This window comes from Cavia porcellus, unplaced genomic scaffold (genome assembly GCF_034190915.1).
Source record: "Cavia porcellus strain 051 isolate PalLab524CR breed Dunkin Hartley unplaced genomic scaffold, mCavPor4.1 scaffold_3, whole genome shotgun sequence".
Taxonomy (NCBI): Eukaryota; Metazoa; Chordata; class Mammalia; order Rodentia; family Caviidae; genus Cavia; species Cavia porcellus.
Window position 1 is genome coordinate 36461248 of NW_026947486.1, and position 7096 is coordinate 36468343.

Genomic DNA, 7096 nt, shown 5'->3' on the forward strand with positions numbered 1-7096 from the left:
TATTTGGAAAATGGTGTTACAGAAATATAATGAATGCCTATTTACCTATTAGCTTCAACAACTTATCAACTCCTCACTAATCTTATTTCCTACTTACCTCTTTTCTGTTATTAAGGAATTGTTTTTGTTGTTGTTGTTTTGGTTTGGTTTTGAATATGATGGCATTGCAATTTGTTAAAGAAGGGTCTCTTTCTGTTGCCCAAGCTGCTGAGAAAACCCTTGTGTTTAAGCAATCCTGCCTCAGTCACCCAAGATCTGGGACTACAGGTATGTATCACTGTGCCAGACTTGTGATTATATTTTTTCTTTTATTTTGAGAGAAAAAAATAATAAAAATAATGTTACAGAATTTCAAAACAACGTAAGAGGTTAACAATGATTAATATTGCATAGTTATCTTCAAAGTAGTTGCTCAGATTATAAGAAATAGGCATGAAAAACTGATCAACAGTATAAGCACAAACCTTTCTATTCAATGAACTAATAACAATTAGTAGTGTAATTATCTTAGCTATCTTATGTGTATATACATGTATACTTTTTTCTTTTACCTTCCTTTCTCCTTTCCCCCATCCCAGTTGTTCTTTCCTTTTGAGTAGTTTGTTTCCATTTCACAATATCTATTGTACATTTTGGGTGTTATTTACTCTTTTAGTTTCTTACACCTGGGAGACAGTGTGATGTTTACATATGTGAATATAATTTATTTAATTTATGAGTATGGTCTCAAGTTGCATCCATTTACCTATGAAAGCCTCAAGCCTATTCTTCTTTATGGCTGACTAGTACTCCACTGTATAAAAATATTACATCTTAGCCGGGTGTGGTGGTTCACACCTGTAATCCCAGCACTCGGGAGGCTGAGGCAGGAGGATCATTGTGAGTTCAAGACCAGCCTGGGCTACAAAGTGAGCTTAACGCCAGCCTGAACTGCATAGTGAGACCCTGTCTCAAAAAGACAAAAAAAAAAACAACAAAAAAAAACCTACATGTTTCTTATCCATTCCTTGGTTGATGAATATTTGGGTTGTTTCCAAGATTTAACTATTATAAATTGAGCCGCTATAACGTGGGTGCATATATATTGCTGTAGCATGATGTTTTTAATTTTTCTGGGAAAATGCCCACGAGGGGAATCCCAAGTCAAATGGGATCTCTATCCTAGTTTCTGAGGAATCTCTACACTGATTTCCACAGTGGTTGTACTAATTTACACTCCCACCAAGAATGGGGAAATGTTCCTTTTCCCCACATCCCTTATTTCTTGATGACAGCCATTCTTTCTGGGGTGACATAGAATCTCAACGTTGATTTAATTTGTGAATGACCAATGATGGTGAATGGTTTTTCCTATTTGCCATTTGTATTTCTTTATCTGAGAAATGCCTATTCATCTCAGATGCTAATTTTTGGATTGGGTCTTTGAATTTGAGGGGCCTGATTTTTTCAGTTCTTTATGTGATCTAGAAAGAAGTCCTTTGTCTGAGGGACAGTTGACTAAAATTTTTCCCACTTTGTGGGTTTGCTCTTCACTCTGTTGGTGATTCTATTGATGTGCAAAAACATTTTAATGAGGGGCTGGGGATTTAGCTCAGCGGTGCCTGCCTTACAAGTGCTTGGTTGTGAGTTCGATCCCTGGTACCGATTGAAAAAAAACAAAAGCACTTTAATGAGATGAGATCCCAGTTGTTGATTCATTGAAGTATTTTCTGTGCAGTTTGGGTTTTTTTCTGGAACTTTCTGCCTATTCCTATGTCTTCAAGATTTCTACCTATTCTTCCAGTAGATTTACTGTTTCTGTTTTAATATTTAGATTTCTGATCCATTTTGACTTCAGTTTAGTGCACAGTACTAGACATGGGTCTAATAGACATGGGTCTTAGGCATGTGGGAAGCCAGTTTTTCCAGAACACTTTTTAAAGAGGCCATCTTTCTTCCAGTGAACATGTCTGGCTCCTTTGTCAATAGTAAGGTGGCTCAGTATATTTGTAGTTGTGTCTGCATCTTCTAATCTATTCCACTGATCCTCAGGTCGGTTTGTTTTCCAGTATCATGCTGATTTTATCACAGTAGCTTTGTAGTGTAATTTCAAGTCAGGGTTTGTGATGCCTTTGTGCCTTGCCTTTGTTGCCTTGGATTGCCTTTGCTATTTTAAGTCTCTTCTGTTTCCAAATGAATTTAAGAACATTTTCTCTAGATCTGTGGTATTTTAATGGTATTTTGATTGGGATGGTATCAAATTTGTATAACAATTGTAGGAGAATGGCTATTTTCACAATGTTGTTTCTTCCTATCCATGATCAAAGGATATTTTTCCATCTTTCTGGTATCTTGTTTGATGTCCTTTTTAAGAGTACTTTAGTTTTTAATACATAGATTTTTTACTTCCTTCATGAGATCGATTCCCAAGTATTTCATTTTTGGATGCTATTGTGAAGGATGTAGTTTCCCTCATTTCTCTCTCAGTGAGTTTATTGTTTGTTTACAGGAATGCTATTGATTTTTGAGTGCTGATTTTGTATCCAGATATGCTACTGAATTTACTTATCAAGTCTAGAAGTCTTTTGATGTTGTTTTTGGGGTCTTCTGTACAGAGTATCATATCATCTGCAAATAATCATAATTTTTTGTTTCCTATTTTTATTAGTTTTATTTCTTTCTCTGTTCTAATTGTGCTGGCTAATATTTTTTTTTAAGAGGAAAAAGAGAAAAACACAAAACAAAACAAAGCAGTGTAAGGTTACACATAATACAGAACTACAAAAAAAAACATAACAGTAAGAAATCTCCTGTTAATAGATTACATATCATCATCTTGGAAATAGTTGCTCAAATGACAGTATCAAAGAATACAAAGTAGACATTCAAACAGAGAGACTGCAAACAGCTGTGTTCAATGATCCAAAAACATTAATATAGTCAGCTATTTAACACCCCTAAACACACTTGCTGTTATATCCGTTAGAGCTCTTTTTTTTTTCCTCCCTCTCTTTTTTACAACAAAATTTACACATTTTGGATTTTATTACTCCTTAGTTCTTATTACTTTTGGGGGGGGGAGAATAAAGTCAAATATGGCAAAACAAAGCTGTAAGTCAAAACCAAGGATAGACATAGCACATGATGTAGAACAGAATACAAGGTTATTAACAATGGTTATCAACGTTGTCTCTTGTTTCCTTAAAAGGAATTGTCTATCTCATTAGATATTATAAAGTTGGACAAAACAGTGGAGAACAAGACCAATAAAACTTAGGCATTGTGAACATTACAGGACTTCCAAAGGAGACAATAGTCAAACCAGAATGGGCATCTTTGTGAATCTTATTGCCTTCAAATTAGTTGCCTATACCCTCAGACTTGCTACTATCGCACAGAATGGAGCAGAGTCTAATCAGTCAAAACAAGATCGTGGATATGGAAATATTTGAAGCTATAGTATATGAAGTTTTATCCAAATATTTTAAGGAAAAAGACAGACACTATGGTAACTACTATTCTTTAAAAAAATTATTTAGCTATTTCTTATGTTTATTTTAATTAAGGGAAAAATTTAAAAAATTAGGATATATAATAGTAACTCTTTTCGATCTCCTATTAACTTATTTTGAAGTCCTGTAATGCTGGCTAATATTTCCAGGACTATATTGAATAGGAGTGGTGATAGAAAATATCCTTGACTTGTTCCTGATTATAGAGTCAAAGCTTTCAGTTTTTATCCACTTATAGATAAAAATATTATATGATGTTGGCTGTTGGTTTGTCATAAATATATTTTATCAGCTTGAACTAAAGACCATCCATTGGTTTTTATCATAAATGAGTTTGGACTTTGTCAAAAGCTTTTTGTGCATCTATTGGGATTATCATGTGATTTTGTCTTTGTCTCTATCAATATGATGTATTATGTTTATTAATTTGTGTATGTTGGACCATCCCTGCATTCCTGGGATGAATCTCACTTGGTCATGGTGTATAATTTTCTTAATGATTTGCTTCATTCTGTTTGCTAGTATTTTATTTAGAATTTTTGCATCTATGTTCATTAGGGAAATTGGCCTGTAGTTCACTTTTCTGGCTGGGTCTTTCTCTGGTTTTGGTATCAGAGTAATATTTGTCTCCAGGAATAAGTTAGAGAGACTTGTTTCCCTTTCAATTTCATTAAGAGTTTGAAGAGTATTGGCATTAAATCTTCTCTAAAGTTCTTGTAGAATTCAACCATGAATCCATCAGGACCTGGGCTTTACTTTGTTGGTAAATTTTTAATTACATTTTTAATTTTATTAACTGATGTTGGGTTATTTACAATTTTTATACCTTCTTGATTAAGCTTTGGAAGTTCATCCATTTCTAAGAATCTGTCCATTTCTTCTGCTTCTTCTATCTTATGCGAGTAAAAGTTTTTGAAGTAGATACTGATAATCTTCTGACTTTCCACAAGATTTGTAGTGATTTAACTCTTTTCAGTCCTTATTGCATGAAATTGAATTTTTCTTTCCTTTTTTTTATAAGGTTGGATAGGTCTTTCAAAGAAAAACTCTTTGACATTAATTCTCTCTATTGTTTTCTTGGTCTCAATTGCATTAATTTCTGCTCTGATCTTTACGATTTCCTCTCTTGTATGGGCTTGCCTTGAACTGCTCTTCTTTTTTTAGAAGCTTGAAATGCAGCTTTAGGTTGTTTACTTTTTCATGGTCTGTTTATCTAATGTGAAAATCCACTGCTATAAATTTCCCTCTTAGCACTGCTATCATTGTGTCCCACATGTTCTGGTTGTATTTGCATTTTTGTTTGATTGTAAATATTGTTTAATGTCTGGAGCAGCTGAGCTGGCTGAGCTAAAGGCTGAGCTAGTAATCATTCTCACCTGAAGAACTGAGAGCATGAATTTTCTGAGGCACATCCTGAGGGCACAGAGTGCCCCAGGAGAACAGGTGTTCCAACCCTGAGAACACAGGGAGGGAAAGCAAGCTAGTTAAGCAAATGAGTGTCATGTGACAAATGTATGAATAAATGCATTTTGGTGGTTGATCAGTTCTTTTCCTCTCATCTGGAGAGAGGGCTCCACGGTCTCAGCTTTCTGTATATTGTCTCTTAGCTTTATTCCTCCATCCTCTTGCCATTGTTCCCCCAGGAAACTTTGAGGGTTGCACAGGATGTGACAGCTTAATTTCTTCTTTAATATAATCAGTGACCCACTCGTTGTTCAGGAGGATGTTATTTAATTTATATGTGTTTATATGGTGTTTTGCCATTAAATTCCAAATTCATTGCACTATGATCAGATAATAGTCCTGAAATAACTTCAGTACCTTTGCATTTACTTAAGCATGTTCTATGGGCTTGTATATGTCTGTTTTAGAGAACATCCCATATGCAGCTAAGCATGTATATTCTGATGTTGGGTGGAACACTCTGTAATCCTCTACTAAGTCCATTTGTTCACAGATTTTAGTCAATTCTGTTATTTCTTTGCTGATTTTTTTGTTCAGTTGATCTGTCTCTTTGTGACAATGGGGTATAAAGGTCTCCTGTTACAACTGTGTTATTGCTTATTTGATTTTCATGTCAAATAATATTTTTCTTATATAGTTGTGTGCTCCCATATTTGGTACTCATATACTTATGATTGTTTTGTTGTCCTCTTGAATTTTTCCCCTTACAGGAATGTAGTGACCTTGTGTATTTCTTTTGATCATTGTCAGCTTGAAGTTTACATTATCTGCAAACAGAATAGCTATCCATGCTTTTCTTCCAGGTTCCTGTTACAATGGAGTATTGTGTTTCATCTTTTGACTTTCATTTATGTATGAGTATGTTATTGACTGAAATGTATTTCTTGTATATATCATATTATTTGATCTTGTTTCTTGATCCATTCTGCCAATGTTTCTTTTAATGGTGAATTGAGGCCATTTACAAAGATGGTTATAACTGATGTGTATTGGCTTATCTTTGTCATATTATTTACTGTTATAGATTTTCTGTTTTTCCTCTCTGTTTAATTGCTTGCCCTGCTTGTTGTTTCTTTCTAATATTGTTCTTGGAATTGTGGTCATTTTAATCTCTATCTAGAATATCTTTTAGTGCTCTTTATAGGATTGGTTTTATGGTCATAAATTTCTTCATTTGTCCTTTGTCCTGGAAGTATCTTATTTCTCCATTAATTCTGAAAGATAGTTTTACAGGGTGTCTTGGTTACTTTTCTCTCATTGCTGGGACAAAACACCTAACACCCAAAATGATGGGATGAAAGGTTTACCTAGCTCACAGTTTGTGGAGGTTTCAGACCATAATCACCTGGCTGCAAGGCAGGGTGGCATGTACTGAAGCAATACTTCAATTCAGCAGCCAAAGCCAAAAGGCAGCCAGAGCAAAAGGAGGAAGAACAAGCCTCTTTTTTGCCCTTATATTGTACACAGGCCACCCCCATGCCCCAGGGCAGGTATAGCACTCACAAAATCTCTGTACCCTCCTCTTACACAGGATGAGGATATTTACAAAGTAAGAACCCTGGCTTCCTGCTGAGGCACTCAGTTAAAACTTCTAAACTTCTCAAGTAGACACAAAGCATAAAATATAACACAGGATGCATCAATCTGGGGTGGAAGTTGTTTTCTTTCAGGACTTAAAATACTTTACTCTGAGCTTGTTTTTTTTTTTTTTATTGGTACTGGGGATCAAACTCGTAACCTCACACTTGCCAGGCAGGCACTACGCAGCTGAACTAGCTGAACTATATCCATGGCCTCCTTCTCAACTTGACAGTTTGTGTTGAGAAGTCAGCGGTGATTTTAATGCATTTTCCTTAGAGGTGATATTTTTAAATCGCTTTTAATATTCTTTTTTGTGCTGAATTTCTGGGATCTTGATTATTATGTGTTTTGGTGTAGTTTTATTTTTTCATACCTAATTAGAGTTCTATATGTCACACTTACCTGTATGTCAGATTCTGTTCCAGTACTTGGGAATTTTTTTCTATTACTTCTGCAAATATTCTTTTTATGTCATTTGTATAGAGACTTGCTTTTTAATTGACACTTATCAGTCTAATATCATTTTCCCTTGCATCATCCTACAGCTGTTGAATTGTTAT